The sequence below is a fragment of the Vulpes vulpes genome, chromosome 13 (assembly GCF_048418805.1).
Source record: "Vulpes vulpes isolate BD-2025 chromosome 13, VulVul3, whole genome shotgun sequence".
Classification (NCBI taxonomy): domain Eukaryota; kingdom Metazoa; phylum Chordata; class Mammalia; order Carnivora; family Canidae; genus Vulpes; species Vulpes vulpes.
Genome location: NC_132792.1, coordinates 38,951,631 through 38,968,174, shown reverse-complemented (window position 1 = coordinate 38,968,174; position 16,544 = coordinate 38,951,631).

Here is a 16,544-nt window from a genome sequence, read left to right as displayed (position 1 = left end):
AGAGTCGGGACAATGGATAGCAGTCATATAGATGAAATTCTGGGCCCGTAAAAAATGAACATCCCAGCAATTACGAGGTATGACCAAAGGAAGGAGCTGCCTAGAAGGTGGCAAGCTTACAACTCCTGGAAATATCCAAATAAAGATTTGGATAACCTAGTCAGAGATGTCATAAAAAGAATTCTTGCTCTGAGTAGGCAACTGAACTAAATGACATGTGGCAAAATAGAAGATTCTTTGGCCCGAGGTTAACTTAAACTTGTTCTTATTTCTGACCTCACACGTTACCCAAGCAGGACAAACCTACATACTATGATTAGGTCTAATGGGTCCAATATTAGGTTGGTTCCTTTCTTGGCCGAGGCCATCTGGCTAGGATGGAGGATGCATTTCAATCAAGGGTTCTTTGTGACTAAAGCCTTACAGTTGTTCTCTTAGCCCCCTTGTTTGTCTAGCCAAGTTTACTATTTTTTTTTTCATCAGACTGGTTTTCTCCTCTGGTTTTCATCTTCATGAAAAGGTTCTGACCTTTGACTTCTCTTGACTCTTGGTTGCTGCACATGCCCTGAATTTTGCTTGCCTGCTTGGTGTCTGAATTTCTACTTTGCCTTGATCTTAAGTTATATTTTGGACCCAATTCCTAACTACCTTCAAATTTACTATGATGGTTAAGTGATTGAGTTCTGGATTAGCATGGGTTCAAATCCTGCTTCTTGGTAACCAGCACAGTTTAGACAAGTTACTTTTGTCCTCTAAGCTTGTTTTTCTCAACTATTCAATGGAAATAATTATGGTATCTAAGTGACAGGGAGGTTGGCACTGAGTCTCTGCCCAGTAAATGTTACTACTACAACATCTCCAGTTTAGCCTTTATCCTCAGATTCCAGCTTCCCAATCCTTCTTGATGTTCTGACACCATCAACCACTATCCCAATACAAACAAAATCTTAATTTAGGCTTCCTTGCTTAATAAAAAGGACATGTTCCAATTAAATTGGCTATAAACACATTTCCATAAAGTAACTCCTATTTGTCTATTAAATTTTATTATAGAATTGAAAACCTATTTTTTTCCAGGAAAAAATATATAATGAGGTTGAACTTCAGAATTCAAAACATTTTTAAGGAAGAATAACCTATCCGTGGGATATCATCCATATTCAAAACAGTTGTCACAATCACACACTGTTCACACGGTTACAGTGGGGACAAGACAGTAAGTACAAGGAGCATGAGCCCCCAAATTCTATCCATCTGTGATGTATGATCCTCTAGAATGCATGTGTGACTAAATTTATAAATTTGTAAGTTTAGAAGTCTGTCCAGCAAAGTGAGATCATTTGTCAGTGTTGCAAAATCACTACTCACTACTATGTTTAGCGTTATTATTCCATCTCAGGACAGCCAACTTAAAGAGAACCAGATATCATTCGGGTTCAGACGAGAGGGCTGTGGAAATGTTTTTGATGAAACAGGCGCAGTGCATTCTTGTTGGCTATTGGCCGTTTCCTGAATATGTCCATCAATCTAAAATTCACCAGACTCCTGGAAGCCGGACTTGAACCAAACCTAACTTCAATCCAAAATTCAAGTAGAAGTGAACCTGAATGCTAATGTATTACTAAACCATGAACTGAACCAACTTTCTTGGGGGAAAGGGGAAAAAAAAAACCCTACTGAATCAGTTTGATTTAAAGCCAAAACTGTATGTTTTATGAAACTATTGAACTGGAGGGAAAAAAAAAATCAGATCAAACTATTCCCTGAATTAAAACTAAACAAATACATTTTTATTTACCTCAAATTGAATCCCTGGCTGCAAATAAGGCTTACTTTAGTGCACACGATATTTCATTCAATGCATATATAGTTTATCTTGGGATTTTTTTTCTCCCTGTCAGTTTTTTTTTTCTTTATGGAAAGGGGATGATGATCCCTACCTGCTTCACTATAGTTACTGAGAAGATTCCATGAAATAATACGCAGACACTTCTAGTGTCATCATCATCATCATCATCATCATCATCATCATCATCATCTGATCTGCATTGTGTCCAACACACAAGTGGTCAGCTTTGTGCTTTAAGTCCTCCAGTGTGTTCACTGGCCAGCAGAGGGCAGCAAAAAGGTGGAAACCCTTGCTGGAGCGGACTGTAGGACTTGTCTGGCAAGGACAGACACTGAGGGCTTACTATGTGCCGGATGCTGTTCTAAACACCTTGCTTATGTTCACACACGTCATCCCTAAAACCATGCCATGAGTTGGGTTCTGTTATTGTTCCCAAGGAGAAGATGAGGAAACTGAGGCAATGAGAGGTGAAGAAATGTGTCTAAGATCACCCAGTTTACAAGTGGCAGAGCCAGGATTTGAACCCAGGCAGCCTGTCTTAACCTACCACCATACACTGCCATTCGCTATTTACTTTGGAGGATGTGAACCTGGAAGAGGTTCAGATCCCGGTGCGAGTGGAGCTGCAGCCCCGGATGACCTTATGCAGCCTGTCTACAGTTCAGGAACCAGAGAAGAGTCACAGCCTGAGCCAGAGGAGTGTGGTGTAGTCAACAGTAGTGTTAACAGACTCATTCAGGGCACAAGCATCAACCAAGTAAACAGGATAACGTTTAAGAAGGGGGGTGGGGGCGGGAATGGGATTCAGGCATAAATGTGGAATGATCAGGACAGTTGCTCTTGACAAGAGAGAAGAGTTATTCTCGTGGTGGCCGAGTCCAACTGGCGCATCCTTCTGAAGCTGCAGTGTGTCTTGAGGTTTAAAGAGCCAATACTAACAAGACTTGGTTCCATTTTCGCAATTTCCATTTTCTGGAGTTTTTTTTGTTGTTGTTGTTGATGATTTTTTTCTTTTAAAGAAAACAGTAACAACCCCAAAAAACCCTATTATCCTGTTCATCACGGCTAACTATGTCAAAATGATGACCCGTACTAACTTCCCTGGGTCTTCATTTCCTCTGCTCTCCCTATTGCCCTGTGGTCAGACTCCTGCCCCACCACTTCACTGAGACTAACCTCGCCACAGTCACTAGTTATCTGCCCAGCACCAAATCCAGTGGCTACCTGTTACCTTTTCAGATGTACCTGCAGCTTCTGACATTATCATCCATTCCCTCCTTCACAAAACTCTCCCCATCTTGACTTGAAATGCCTAGTGCAATCATCCTCAGTCCCAAATATGCTGCTTCTGTGAACACCATTTTGTGCTCTGCTTACTGGTTTCTTTCTTCCATCATCTCTTGCCCAGGAAAAAAAAAGTAATAGCTTTTAACTGCCCACCTCCCATCTTCACCCTGGACACTCCAATCCATCCTCAACAACACTGTGGAGAAGGCTTCTCCAAACAGGAAAATACTACTCTGATCATAATTCTCCCCCATCTTCAACACATTCAATGTTCATGTTTCCCCATTATGAGATTATTTAGCGTGGCATTCAACAGTCCTCTGGACTTCTTGCCTCCTTTTCCCATGTGGTTCTGGCAATGTCTCTACCTATGCTCTTTACGCATACTACTCAAAAAAGGAAAAAAAAGAGAGAGAGAGAGAGAGAGAGAGAGGGAAACAAGCCTAAGAAACTCTTAGTGAGGAATGCCTGGAGGGCTCAGCGGTTGAGCATCTGCCTTTGGCTCAGGTCGTGACCCCGGAGTCCCGGGATCAAGTCCCACATCAGGCTCCTCACGGGGAGCCTGCTTCTCTCCCTCTGCCTGTGTCTCTGCCTCTCTCTGTGTCTCTCATGAATCAGTAAATAAAATCTTTTTTTAAAAAAAAAAAGAGAGACTCTTAATGAGAGAACAAACTGACGGTTGATGGAAGGAGGTGGATGAGGGTGGATTAGATGAGTGGTGGGTAATAAACTGGGCACTTGTGCATACACACCCAGTGTGGTATGTAAGTGATGAATCACTGAATTTACTCCTGAAATCAATACTGCGCTGTATGTTAATTAACTGAACTTAAAAAAGAAAGTCATTCAATTTCCCATTACTTCTCAAGCCTGTTTCCTTTTTTTTTAATAATAAATTTATTTTTTATTGGTGTTCAATTTGCCAACATACAGAATAACACCCAGTGCTCACCCCATCAAGTGCCCCCCTCAATGCCCGTCACCCAGTCACCCCCACCCCCCCGCCCTCCTCCCCTTCCACCACCCCTAGTTCATTTCCCAGAGTTAGGACCCCTTTGCATCCTTCAAAATTCAATTCAGCCACTCCCTTCCTTTTCTGTAGGTTCCCCCAAATCCTTTCTCTTAGACAGAGATGCTGGTTTCCCCCAGAGAACTCCAGTGCTTGTAAGCCATTGGATGACTGTGGCTCATTCTCAACCATGGGTCTCCTATGGCAGACTGCTCTCCCTGCGTCAATGACCATTTAGCCTGGTACCCTCGGCACCTAACACAAAGAGGCACTTAGTATATATCTAATGGCGGGGCTGAGATACAATGACTGGGGCATCAGAACTCACAAAATAGCAGGTGATTTGGAACTGGAATCCTGATTTTGAATATATCCCATGAATTCTGAAGGATCTGAAGGGCAAAAGCAATGCTGAAAGCTACAAACAATAAGTGAGAGTCATAATATCGATTTTATTTCTTTATCAATGACAAGGCAACAAGAATGTTAATGAGAACCAGCAGGGTCATGCTGAACCATGGGCCCAGTCCAAGTGGGTCTACAGGCCCAGGGAGCACCCTGCGGGACTGGCTTTCCTCTCCACATACCACTCAGTGGAACAAGTCTTGACAGTTTAACATGGAGCACAAAATGTGTTCTCTGGGTAACAGGGCACTTAGCATATTTGACTAGAATCATGTGGACCAGATTTTGTTTTGCTTGTCTTGCCAAAAGGAGTAGAATCTTTTCACCCTGCCTCACTCCTACTCCCTTACTTAGTAGTAATTTAATAGTCTGAGAAATTTGTATGTCCAGCTTCCCCATTTGTTTACTAAAACTTCAGAGAAACATCACCACTACTCTGATCTATTATCCTAGCAGAGCACTGGGCCACAGCCAGGAGGGGTAGATGCTGCGGGAAGTGCCCTTGTGGTAGCTGCTCACCTGCTGGGTCCATTTTTGTTCTTAGCCTTGTCTCAGAGGGCTGTGAGAAGATGACAAGCATGGACTTCCAATTCGTCTCCAGTCTGTTCTCTGACCATGAGGTGGGATGGGAAGTAAAGCAGGGCGAGCTGCTGTTCTTTTGCTGTGAATCAACAGTGTGGATTATCTCATTCTTTCTCCTTGGACTTGCATTCAGTTTCCAGCGTAGTGTGGTGATTATACACGTGGCCTGTGCATTCGACATTCCAGGTTCAAACTCGGGCTCTTCATGTTATCAGCCATCTGACTTTCAGACAAATTATTTAACTCTTAGGGTCCTCAATGCTCTCAACTGTAACATGGGAATAATGATAACTTCCTCAGAGAGTTGCTCTAATGAGAAAATGCCTGTAAAATGCTTGGCATGAAGCCTGAATCAGCACTTTGTAAATGTGAGCTGTTATGACTCTTAGCTTAAATTCTTAGAAATTGGATTGGCTTTCATGAAGCTCTGGATCGATCCAAGCTCAGTATGCCTTTACATCTGGCCTGAAAGCGTTTGGAAACCTCAAGATGACTGCCATGACAGTAATGGCAGTGCACCATGCCTGCTGACGAGAAAAAACAGATCCACTCCCTATGGCTGAAGGTAATCACTCTTGTAATCACAAGAAATTTTTGCTACTGTCAGCATCACTGAGCCAACATCGATCTGGAGGAGAAAGCTGGATCACTCTGCGTTTGTTCCTATATAAGCCAATCTATCAACAAAATTCCAAATGTCCCCTCTTCTGAGTGATGAGGTAACAAAGGAGTTGACAGGCCAGGTCATCAGGTCTGGAATCCTGCATTCAACTGTGTCGTGCATGTTGAATATCAGATCAAAGTGAAAAAGAAATCATGAGAGAATTGAGCCAAATTTCCATGTGCAAGACTAAACATAATTTGATTTTCAAATTCTAGACCAAGTTCTCAGGACTGACCACTGGAAAAATTCTTCCTAAATTTTCATCTCTAAAATGACATGTACAAATCATAGAATAGATAAAGAGGTTGTTTCCACAGCCACTGTCTTAAGCATCATCTCCTTTCCGTAGATACAAAAGACTGATCCACAGAGGGACAGCACTGGAGAAGAGGATCAAGGAGAGGTTAATAAAAGGAACCTTGGAAAGCTTCCCAGATTTCACAACTGCAGGTCTTTTAAAGCCATCCCTAAAAGGAGGTCCTGTAGATCCACGTTGAGGGCACTTTCTATCATGCAGATCACCCAAAACAAAATGAAGAATGTATTTCAACAACAAGGACAATAACAAATCTAAGCCCTCATCTCAAGCCTCAATATCAATGAAACGGAGAGAGAGGGTGTAGAGTCAGGATTCACCCAGGAAGCAGAGCCCAGGCTGTACTTACATGTATGTACACTGGCCCTACATCTATGGACATACGCACGTACACAGTGTATATACATGGCAGTGCAGCCTCTACTTCCTGAGTGAATTCTGATGGTGTGTTGGGGTGTGTGTGTGTAGGGAAGATGGATATCATGTTGGGGGAGACTCCACAAGCCTGGACTAGTGCCTCACAAAGACAAACTGAAAACTGTGTCAGTTCTTACTGCTTCTGACCTCAGTGGTATGGAGAGCGGAGCCCTTCGTCAAGGAACTACATGCACAGACCCAGCCCAGGGGTAGGAGAATCTAAAGCAGAACCCAAGGAAAGGTGAAGCAGGTGTAGGTGTAGCTGCTTACTCCCTCACACCAATGAGGTGAGTCAGCAGATAAGACCCAGCATGGTGAGCCACAAGATTGTTGGAAGGAGCCTCGGTGTCCATTGAAAGATGAATGGATAAAGAAGCTGTGGTCTATGTATACAATGGGATATTACTCAGCCATTAGAAACGACAAATACCCACCATTTGCTTCGATGTGGATGGAACTGGAGGGTATGATGCTGAGTGAAGTAAGTCAATCGGGGAAGGACAAACATTATATGGTCTTATTCTTTTGGGGAATATAAAAAATAGTGAAAGGGAATAAAGGGGAAAGGAGAGAAAATGAGTGGGAAATATCAGAAAGGGAGACAGAACATGAGAGACTCCTAACTCTGGGAAACGAACTAGGGGTGGTAGAAAGGGATGTGGGTGGGGGATGGGGGTGACTGGGTGATGGGCACTGAGGGGGGCACTGGACGGGATGAGCACTGGGTGTTATTCTATATGATGGCAAATTGAACACCAATAAAAAATAAATTTATAAAAAAAAAAAAGAAAGATTGTTGCTGCTTCACCGCCACCCACCAAATCTCCCACATCTCTCTGTGGCCTGCTTTTCCTAGGAACGTACAGGAAAGGGAATTCTGGGAAGTGTAGTTCATACAAGCCAAGTTGATACCTTATGAAGCCACCACAGATAGATGCTAGACCTCTCTGCCCCCAATTTCCATGTAACTCCTCGTTGGGGAATGCCTCTCCCAGTATAAGGTTTAAAAGCTCACGGAATGAATACTCTCTTCTCACCTCATCGTATCATTCAGAGAGTAAAAATAATTGTTGTTACCTTCAAAAGCAATTTGGATCTTCAGGAATCTCTGAACTCTCAAGGCCTAAGACAGCCTGTTCTAAAGGCTATACAGGCTAACCTATTGTGTCAAGGAGAGTCCCCTCTGTTTTACACACACACACACACACACACACATCTATAGCCCATACACATCATTTCACAAGTTTCATATATTTTCGGTATTTGGTAAATGTCATATTTTGACAGGCATAGGAAGTGAGTGTGGTTGTCCTCCTTGTCCACTCTGAGCACCAGTGGCCCTGAGATTGAGAGATCACTTAGCCCAACGCCAAGTCATCTGGAAAGCATCAAACCTGGGTTGCTTAGCTGCTCTTTAAAGTTCGTGGGTGTCTCTTAGTTTTATAACAACTGCGGTGGATTGGGATGGTAGAGGTGAACATGACCATTTTAACCAACTCTTTAAAATAGAAAAAATGTAGGAAGCAATCACATGGTAATATTAAAATTTTTTCATTATATTTTCTAATAACTCTCAAGCACTGGTAACCATAAAAGCCATCATAATGTGTTTATTGAGACCAGTAATCAGCGCAGGATGGAATTTTCAATATAACACAGGCAGGTTTTCTATGAAAGTGGCACAGGGAACTCTGCCCCTTTGCTGGAATATAAACTTGACTCCCTCTTTAGGGCATTGAGGTAGTAAAACACAAGAGAACTTCCTAATGGAAATGAGACTATTCTCATTAAATTAAATGAGACCATTTAATGTGGGTGAAAGTGATTTAAAATTCACACACCTCCTGCAAATATGTTCTTGATTTACTTTTTAAAGAGTAAAATGGGTTTAGTAAATATTGCCAGGTATAATAAATCATAAAACATTTAACACCGATTTGTCAAATGTAGTTTACATGAACTAGCACTTAGTGTTATTTATGCCAGACTGAATGAAATGGCTGATATGTTAGGAGAGTTTTTAGCCAGTTAGGAAACATGCAGGGAGCAAAACATTGTTCTGGGTGGTATGTTGGTTAAAGAAAATTACACGATACCACATTATCCCCGAAGTGCTTACAGTCTGGATGGGGTATTCAATCAAGAATACAGGGCAGGATATGAGAAGGGCCTATCCAAAGCAGCTCAGTTTCAGCTTAAACCAATCAATCAAAACCACCTTTTCTTATCTGATTCCACCCATCACCCCCACCTGGCCACCATCCATTAGGAGAGTTCCAGCCCTCTAGCACTGTTGACTTGAACCTTCCATTCTGAACTTCTCATCCTGTTGTGCACACTGTTTCTAAAACTTCAGGTTTTCAGCACTTAAACTCTTGTCTTAGAGGTCTTTACAGCCTCTTATGGGACCAATTTTGGTTCTACTCTTCAAATATGATTATTACTTACTGCTTAGATATACGTAATGTGTGTGACATCCTGATGAAATTCAATTTCATACCCTGGCACTCTACCCTAATATAGGCTGATTTGGCCAAGATCATTACCTGCTCTGCCCCTGTTCTGATGACTGTACAGATTCATGAAAGTACTTATAGGGATTTGCATCTATTTCATCAGAAGTTAAGGTAGGCCATAGAGGGAAAGGGGAATGTTTAACCAGTAGCAATGTAGTCCTCTAGCATGCTCATAAACAAGTTCTAGAATAGGAGAGGACTTTACCAGGAAAACAGACCACCATCGCAACATTCAAGTGCTTTCTAAAATCATAAATAATGTCTTCCTCCTTAGCATAGACACCAACTTGTCATCTTGGAAAGAACAGGATGTTAACTGTTAATATCCAAATGCCCTGAAACGTTCCTTCATCTTCCAGTTATTTTATCATGAGTAGGACATGTGCTTTATTTGTCTGTAACTCTGTGGTCAAGATCTTAAGACTGATCCAGAGAAGAATTAAAGGCTTAACTTTCAGGGAGTAAAGGAGTTGTGTTGGAAGAAGTCAACTGTGGCTGTAAAGTTTGACTTGGTATGCCTAGAGTCAGTAAATGCAAAGAAACAGGTATCCTATTACATGGAAAAAGTGGAGATTAAAAATTTGGGCAAGAGCAGGTTGTTAAATCATTTTTCTGGTTAGTGTTCTGTAGCTTTTTAATAGATATCAAGTCGTTCTAGAAGTACTTGTCAATGATGACAGCAGGTCAACATCTGGCTTGAGAGGATTTGCTAAATCTGAAGGTTTAAGATTATTTTCCACTGGAGCTATACTTAGCAGTACTGTTTTGTGTGGCAGAAAGACACTGGAGTAAGGAAAGAAGTGCAGAAAAAGAAATGTTTGGAAAAGAAGTTCCAGAACCCAAGCCAAAGGAAGTCTATTCTCCAAGAGGGTTCTAGCCATCTGTATCACCCCCAAACCGTTGCTCAGCTGTATCTTTCTTTTTTTTTTCACTCTGGCAGCAAATGTGTAAATGATTAAAATTATAGCCATGCCATAGGGTATTTTTATCTCCAAGATTATGCAACCCTCAGAAGTCTTTCAACTTTGTAGTAGAACTAAATTATCTCTAGAAAAAAGGTCACTTTAGACCTGACTTAACAGAAATTAAAAGTGTGCCTCAAATGGATCAAACTGATCCTAAATAACTTAAATATATACCAGAAATAAAGATGAACTCTTCAAAGGAATACACCAAAATACATCACTCAACAACGTAAAACTCATAATGTTCATCATCCAATAAAAAATTAACACACATGCAAAGAAGCTTAAAAAAAGATGAAGACAAAACCCAATCACTATTAACAGATCCAGACATAATGGAGAGGATAGATTAACACACGAGACTCTTAAAAGATATTATAAATGAGAGCACCTGGGTGGCTCAGTCAGTTAAGCGTCTGCCTTCAGCTTAGATCATGATCCTTGGGTCCTGGAATCAAGCCCCGCATCAAGCTCCCTGCTCAGTGGGGAGCTTGCTTCTTCCTCTCCCTCTGCCATTCTCTCATGCTCTTTGTCTTTCTCTCTCAAATAAATAAAATATTTAAAAAGAAGATACTATAAATGTTACATATATGCTTAAGGATGTAAAGGAAAGCATGAACATTACTAGGAGAAAAATAGAATGTTTCTTTTTAAAAATATGAATGGACATGTAAAGAAAAATAGAGTATCTGAATGGAAAATATACTAGATGAGCTTACTAGGAGATTAGACACTTAGGAAGAGAATTAAGATTAGGCACTTAAACTTGAATGAATAGGAATAGAACTTACCTGAATGAAACATAGAGAAAAAAACCCCCAAAAATCATGAAAGTATCCATGACATCTAGAACAATATCAAATGGTCTAATATAGGTATAATGGGATTAATTACTTAATTAATTAATAAAAGAGACACCAGAGAGTTCTCCATGCCCTCTGACATGTGAGGTTAAACCAAAAATATGGCCAGGTATGAATCAGGAAATGGGACCTCACCAGACCCTGAATGTGTCAGGACCTTGATCTTGGACTTCCTAGTCTTCAAAGCTATGAGAAACAAATTTGGTTTATAAGCCATCCAATCTATGGTATTTTTGTTATGGCAATGTGAACATATTAAGACAGAGGTTTCAAAAAAAAAAAAGGAGGAAATGTTTTAATTTTAAAAAATGGGGAAATAAAAAAGATGTTAGAAAAACTGTAGTATGTTGAAGAAAGGCAACACATATTTAGTAGATAATAGACATCCCTGAAAAAGAAAACTTAAGCAAGGAAGCAGAATAAACACTAAATTTTATAATCCAAGAAAACTTTGCTGAAATTAAAAAAAATAAAAACAGTTACAATTGGGGGGGCCAGGGTGGCTCAGTCAGATAAGCGTTTGACTCTTGATTTTAGCCCAGGTCATGATCTCAGGGATCGAATCCTGCATCAGGCCCCATTCTCAGTGAGGAATCTGCTTGAGATTATCGCTCTTTCCCTCTGCCCCTCCCACCTGCACACATACACACTCTCTCTAAAATAAATAAAACTCTTTTAAAAATAATTAAAATCACACACTGAAAGAGCATACTATGTATCTGATAATATTGAAACAGAATGACCAACATGAGTATGTACTCTAAATTGCTGGACTTTACAGAAAAAAATCCTTTGTGCTTTTAGGCAAAAACAGTGTCTTATGAAGGCAAAATATTAAATTATCAATAGACTTTCTGCCAATAGCATTTTATACCAGAAACAGTGGAATGACATAATTAGGATGTCAAATAAGGAAAATGTAAACCAAAGATTTTATACCTAGAGAAATAGACTTTCATGCGGAAAGTGCGCAACCAACTATTATCACCGTGCATGAACTTAGAGAATCTTGTTCCGTGACTTTTTCCTTATAAATTTAATAGAAAAAATTGGCTTTAGAAAACCAAACTGAGTAGGGAGGTATCAGAAAGATTGGTGGCCAGCACTAAGCTTCTAGTTACTTAGAGTTGCTTCATGAATAGAAGCTTCAAGGGAAAGAATGTTGTATGTAACAACTCTATGCCCTGGTAATGTACACACTGCAACTACTAAAAATGGGTAGAATTGGGAAAGTGTACGCAAAAACATTTTTAGACCATTTTCACTAATCATAGTGGTATGATATTATAGCTATTCTGAGACTGTTATGCATATAAATTTTGGCCAGAGTAATTATGAGTATGAATAATTATGAGTAATTATGGAGATATTTTGTTATCCCCTGTATCTTACGAATGGAAGAAAGGAGATGAATAGGTGAAAATTTTTAAGGTTAAACAATAGCAATACTTAATTGGAGTTGGAATTATCATTTAAATTTATGAGGTGTCCATGAGTTCTGCCTCTGTCCACTGAAGAGACAACCTCATTACTAATGAGCATTCCCAGCAGCACCTACCAGCAATCTTAAAATACAATTTCTCACTAAAGTAAACGAGGGCTTTTTCAGAAATAGCTGATTCTGATTCCAGGTCTGGAAATGCGCAAGATGAGCCTGGAACACGTCATCATACCAGAAAGCAAGAAAGCTATAAAAGACTACCAGGGTTGTATCAAAAGGATCCATTGGCCAAAAATAGAACAACTTGAACTTCACAGAAGATAACGATTGCACTTGATTGCACCCTACCACCTATGTTTGAATCCATGAAGTATGATGACATTAAAAAAATAATTAGTCACTCTCAGAGGATAGTACTAAGCTACTTAAAACTGGTAATTAAAGGGAAGACCTGAGGACTTATTCTGTATTTCCTACATGCCTGGAAGCCAATCAAAAACATCTCTATAAAAGAAGTACAAGTAATAAATGACAAAGAAATGATGAAGTTAGATGATTACCATTCTGAAGCCCCCTTTAAATTAACAAATCTAAGCAGCGAACACCAATGGCTGCCAACGCACAAAAGGGGAGACAATCAGGCTGGGCGCCTCCTGATGAAAGAACACACCATCACTTATAGTCTCACCGAAGGAATAAAACACGAGTCTGATCTGGCTGCCAATTTGGAGAAAATACAAAGATCAGCAGATTATGTTGAACTGCACCACAAATGTGCAATGGACATTGCACTAGACTGTAGGGAACTCTATAATTCATGTGCTCCAGGTCCTTCAACAGATAAACTGTAAGAATAGAGGGATAAAAGGCCAACCCGTAGGTTAAAAGAATGTGAAAGACATGTCCATTATTTTTTTAATGACCAAGACTAAATTAGAGTCTCTAGGATGCATGTGGATGATAAACTGTAAAAATATTCAGGGAGGTGGGGCACCTGGCTGGCTTGGTCAGTAGAGCATGCAACTCATGATCTTGGGGTTGTGAGTTCAAGCCCATGTTGGGAGTAGAGGTTACTTAAAAATAAAATCTTAAAAAATATTCAAGGAGGTAAAAAGATCCAAATAAACTATGAAGACTATTTAAGATAATAATAATGAATATATGTATGAGAATATGTAAAGTAGTATTCACAGGAAAATGTATAACCCTTACATTAAATGTATAGTCCTTACCTCCGTACAGTACTTACATTAACAAGAGTTTTAAAAATGGATTAGGTATCCAATTCAAGAAGTTACTTAATAAAAGCAGGAAAACATTAAAGTCAAAGCAGAAATTAGTTTGAAAACTAATATATAGATTCAAAGATGAATCTTTGAGAAAACCAATAAAATCGATGAACTTTTTAATAACCTATTAATAACCTAATCAAGAAATGTGAAAGGAAAAATCATAAATGCACAAACAGGGTAAAATAAAGGAGAGCACACATCCTGATGAGCAGTAAGAAATGTGTAGAATTGTTGAATCGCTATATTGTACATCTGAAACTAATATAGCACAGTATGCTAATTATACTTGAATTAAAACAAAAACACTTTTTTTTTAATATTCTCCTGGCTATTTGGAGTCTTTTCTGATTCCACACAAATCTTAAGATAATTTATTCCAACTCTCTGTAGAAAGTCGATGGTATTTTGATAGAGATTGCATTAAATGTGTAAATTGCACTGGGGAGCATTGACATTTTCACAATATTAGTTCTTCCAATCCATGAGCATGGAATATTTTTCCATCTCTTTGTGTCTTCTTCAATTTCTTTCAGAAGTATTCTGTAGTTTTTAGGGTATAGATCCTTTACCTCCTTAGTTAGGTTTTTCCTAGGTATCTTATGCTTTTGGGTGCAATTGTAAATGGGATTGACTCCTTAATTTCTCTTTCTTCAGTCTCATTTTTAGTGTATAGAAATGCCACTGACTTCTGGGCATTGATTTTGTATCCTGCTATGCTGCCGAATTGCTGTATGAGTTCTAGCAATCTTGGGGTGGAGTCTCTTGGGTTTTCTATGTACAGTATCATGTCATCTACAATGAGGGAGAGTTTGACTTCTTTGCCAATTTTTGAATGCCTTTTATTTCTTTTTGTTGCCTGATTCCTGAGGCTAGGACTTCTAGTACTATGTTGAATAGCAGTGCTGAGAGTGGACATCCCTGTCGTGTTCCTGATCTTAGGGGAAAGGTTCCCAGTGTTTCCCCACTGAGAATGATATTTGCTGTGGGATTTTCATAGATGGATTTTAAGATGCTGAGGAATGTTCCTTCTATCCCTACACTCCGAAGAGTTTTGATCAGGAATATTAAAAAGGAAAACCATGGCTGGGGGCATCACAATGCCAGATTTCAGGTTGTACTACAAAGCTGTGGTCATCAAGACAATGTGGTACTGGCACAAAAACAGACACATAGATCAATGGAACAGAATGGAGAATCAAGAAGTGGACCCTCAACTTTATTATGGTCAACTAATATTCGACAAAGCAGGAAAGTCTATCCACTGGGAGAAAAACCCGTCTCTTCAATAAATGGTGCTGGGAAAATTGGACATCCACATGCAGAACAATGAAACTAGACCATTCTCTTACACCAGACACAAAGATAAACTCAAAATGGATGAAAGATCTAAATGTGAGACAAGATTCCATCAAAATCCTAGAGGAGAACACAGGCAACACCCTTTTTGAACTTGGCCACAGTAACTTCTTGCAAGATACATCCATGAAGGCAAGGGAAACAAAAGCAAAAATGAACTATTGGGACTTCATCAAGATAAGAAACTTCTGCACAGCAAAGGATACAGTCAACAAAACTAAAAGACAACCTACAGAATGGGAGAAGATATTTGCAAATGACCTATCAGATAAAGGGCTAGTTTCCAAGATCTATAAAGAACTTATTAAACTCAACAGCAAAGAAACAAACAATCCAATCCTGAAATGGGCAAAAGACATGAACAGAAATCTCACAGAGGAAGACATAGACATGGCCAACAAGCACATGAGAACATGCTCTGTGTCACTTGCCATGAGGGAAATACAAATCAAAACCACAATGAGATACCACCTCACCCCAGTGAGAATGGGGAAAATTAACAAGGCAGGAAAACACAAATGTTGGAGAGGATGTGGGAGAAAGGGGAGCCCTCATACACTGTTGGTGGGAATGTGAACTGGTGCAGCCACTCTGGAAAACTGTGTGGAGGTTCCTCAAAGAGTTAAAAATAGACCTGCCCTACGACCCAGCAATTGCACTGTTGGGGATTTACCCCAAAGATACAGATGCAGTGAAACGCCAGGACACCTGCACCCCGATGTTTATAGCAGCAATGTCCACAATAGCCAAACTGTGGGAGGAGCCTCGGTGTCCATCGAAAGATGAATGGATAAAGAAGATGTAGTTTATGTATACAATGGAATATCCCTCAGCCATTAGAAACGACAAATATCCACCATTTGCTTCAACGTGGATGAAACTGGAGGGTATGATGCTGAGTGAAATAAGTCAATCGGAGAAGGACAAACATTATATGGTCTCATTCATTTGGGGATTATAAACAATAGTGAAAGGGAATAAAGGGGAAAGTAGAAAAAATGTGTGGGAAATATCAGAGAGGGAGACAGAACATGAAGACTCCTAACTCTGGGAAACGAACTAGGGGTGGTGGAAGGGGCGGTGGTGGGGGATGGGGGTGACTGGGTGATGGGCACTGAGGGGGGCACTGGATGGGATGAGCACTGGGTGTTATTCTGTCTGTTGGCAAATTGAACTCCAATAAAAAATAAATTTATTAAAAAAAAATCACCAGGCCTAGATCATTGTGTGAGGAGACTCTCTGTGTCCTAAAAATAATAATAATTCCACAGCTAGTTAAACTGTCGCAAAGCACAGAAAAAAGAAAAATCTCATCTTTTTTATGCATTGAGCATAACATTGATAACAAAACTCAATAATGATTGAGCATAAATATAAATCAGTCTTACAACTGTTTATTGATTCAAATACCAAAGGAATAATAAACAGACTCCAGCAGCTCATTAAAAGAATTATATGCTATTATTGAGTAATTTATTTCAGCAATGTAAAGATGGTTCAATAATGAAAAAAATGTAATTAATCATCTTAATAGATTTAAGGAAAAACAATCTATAATTTCTCCATAGATTTTCTTTAAAAA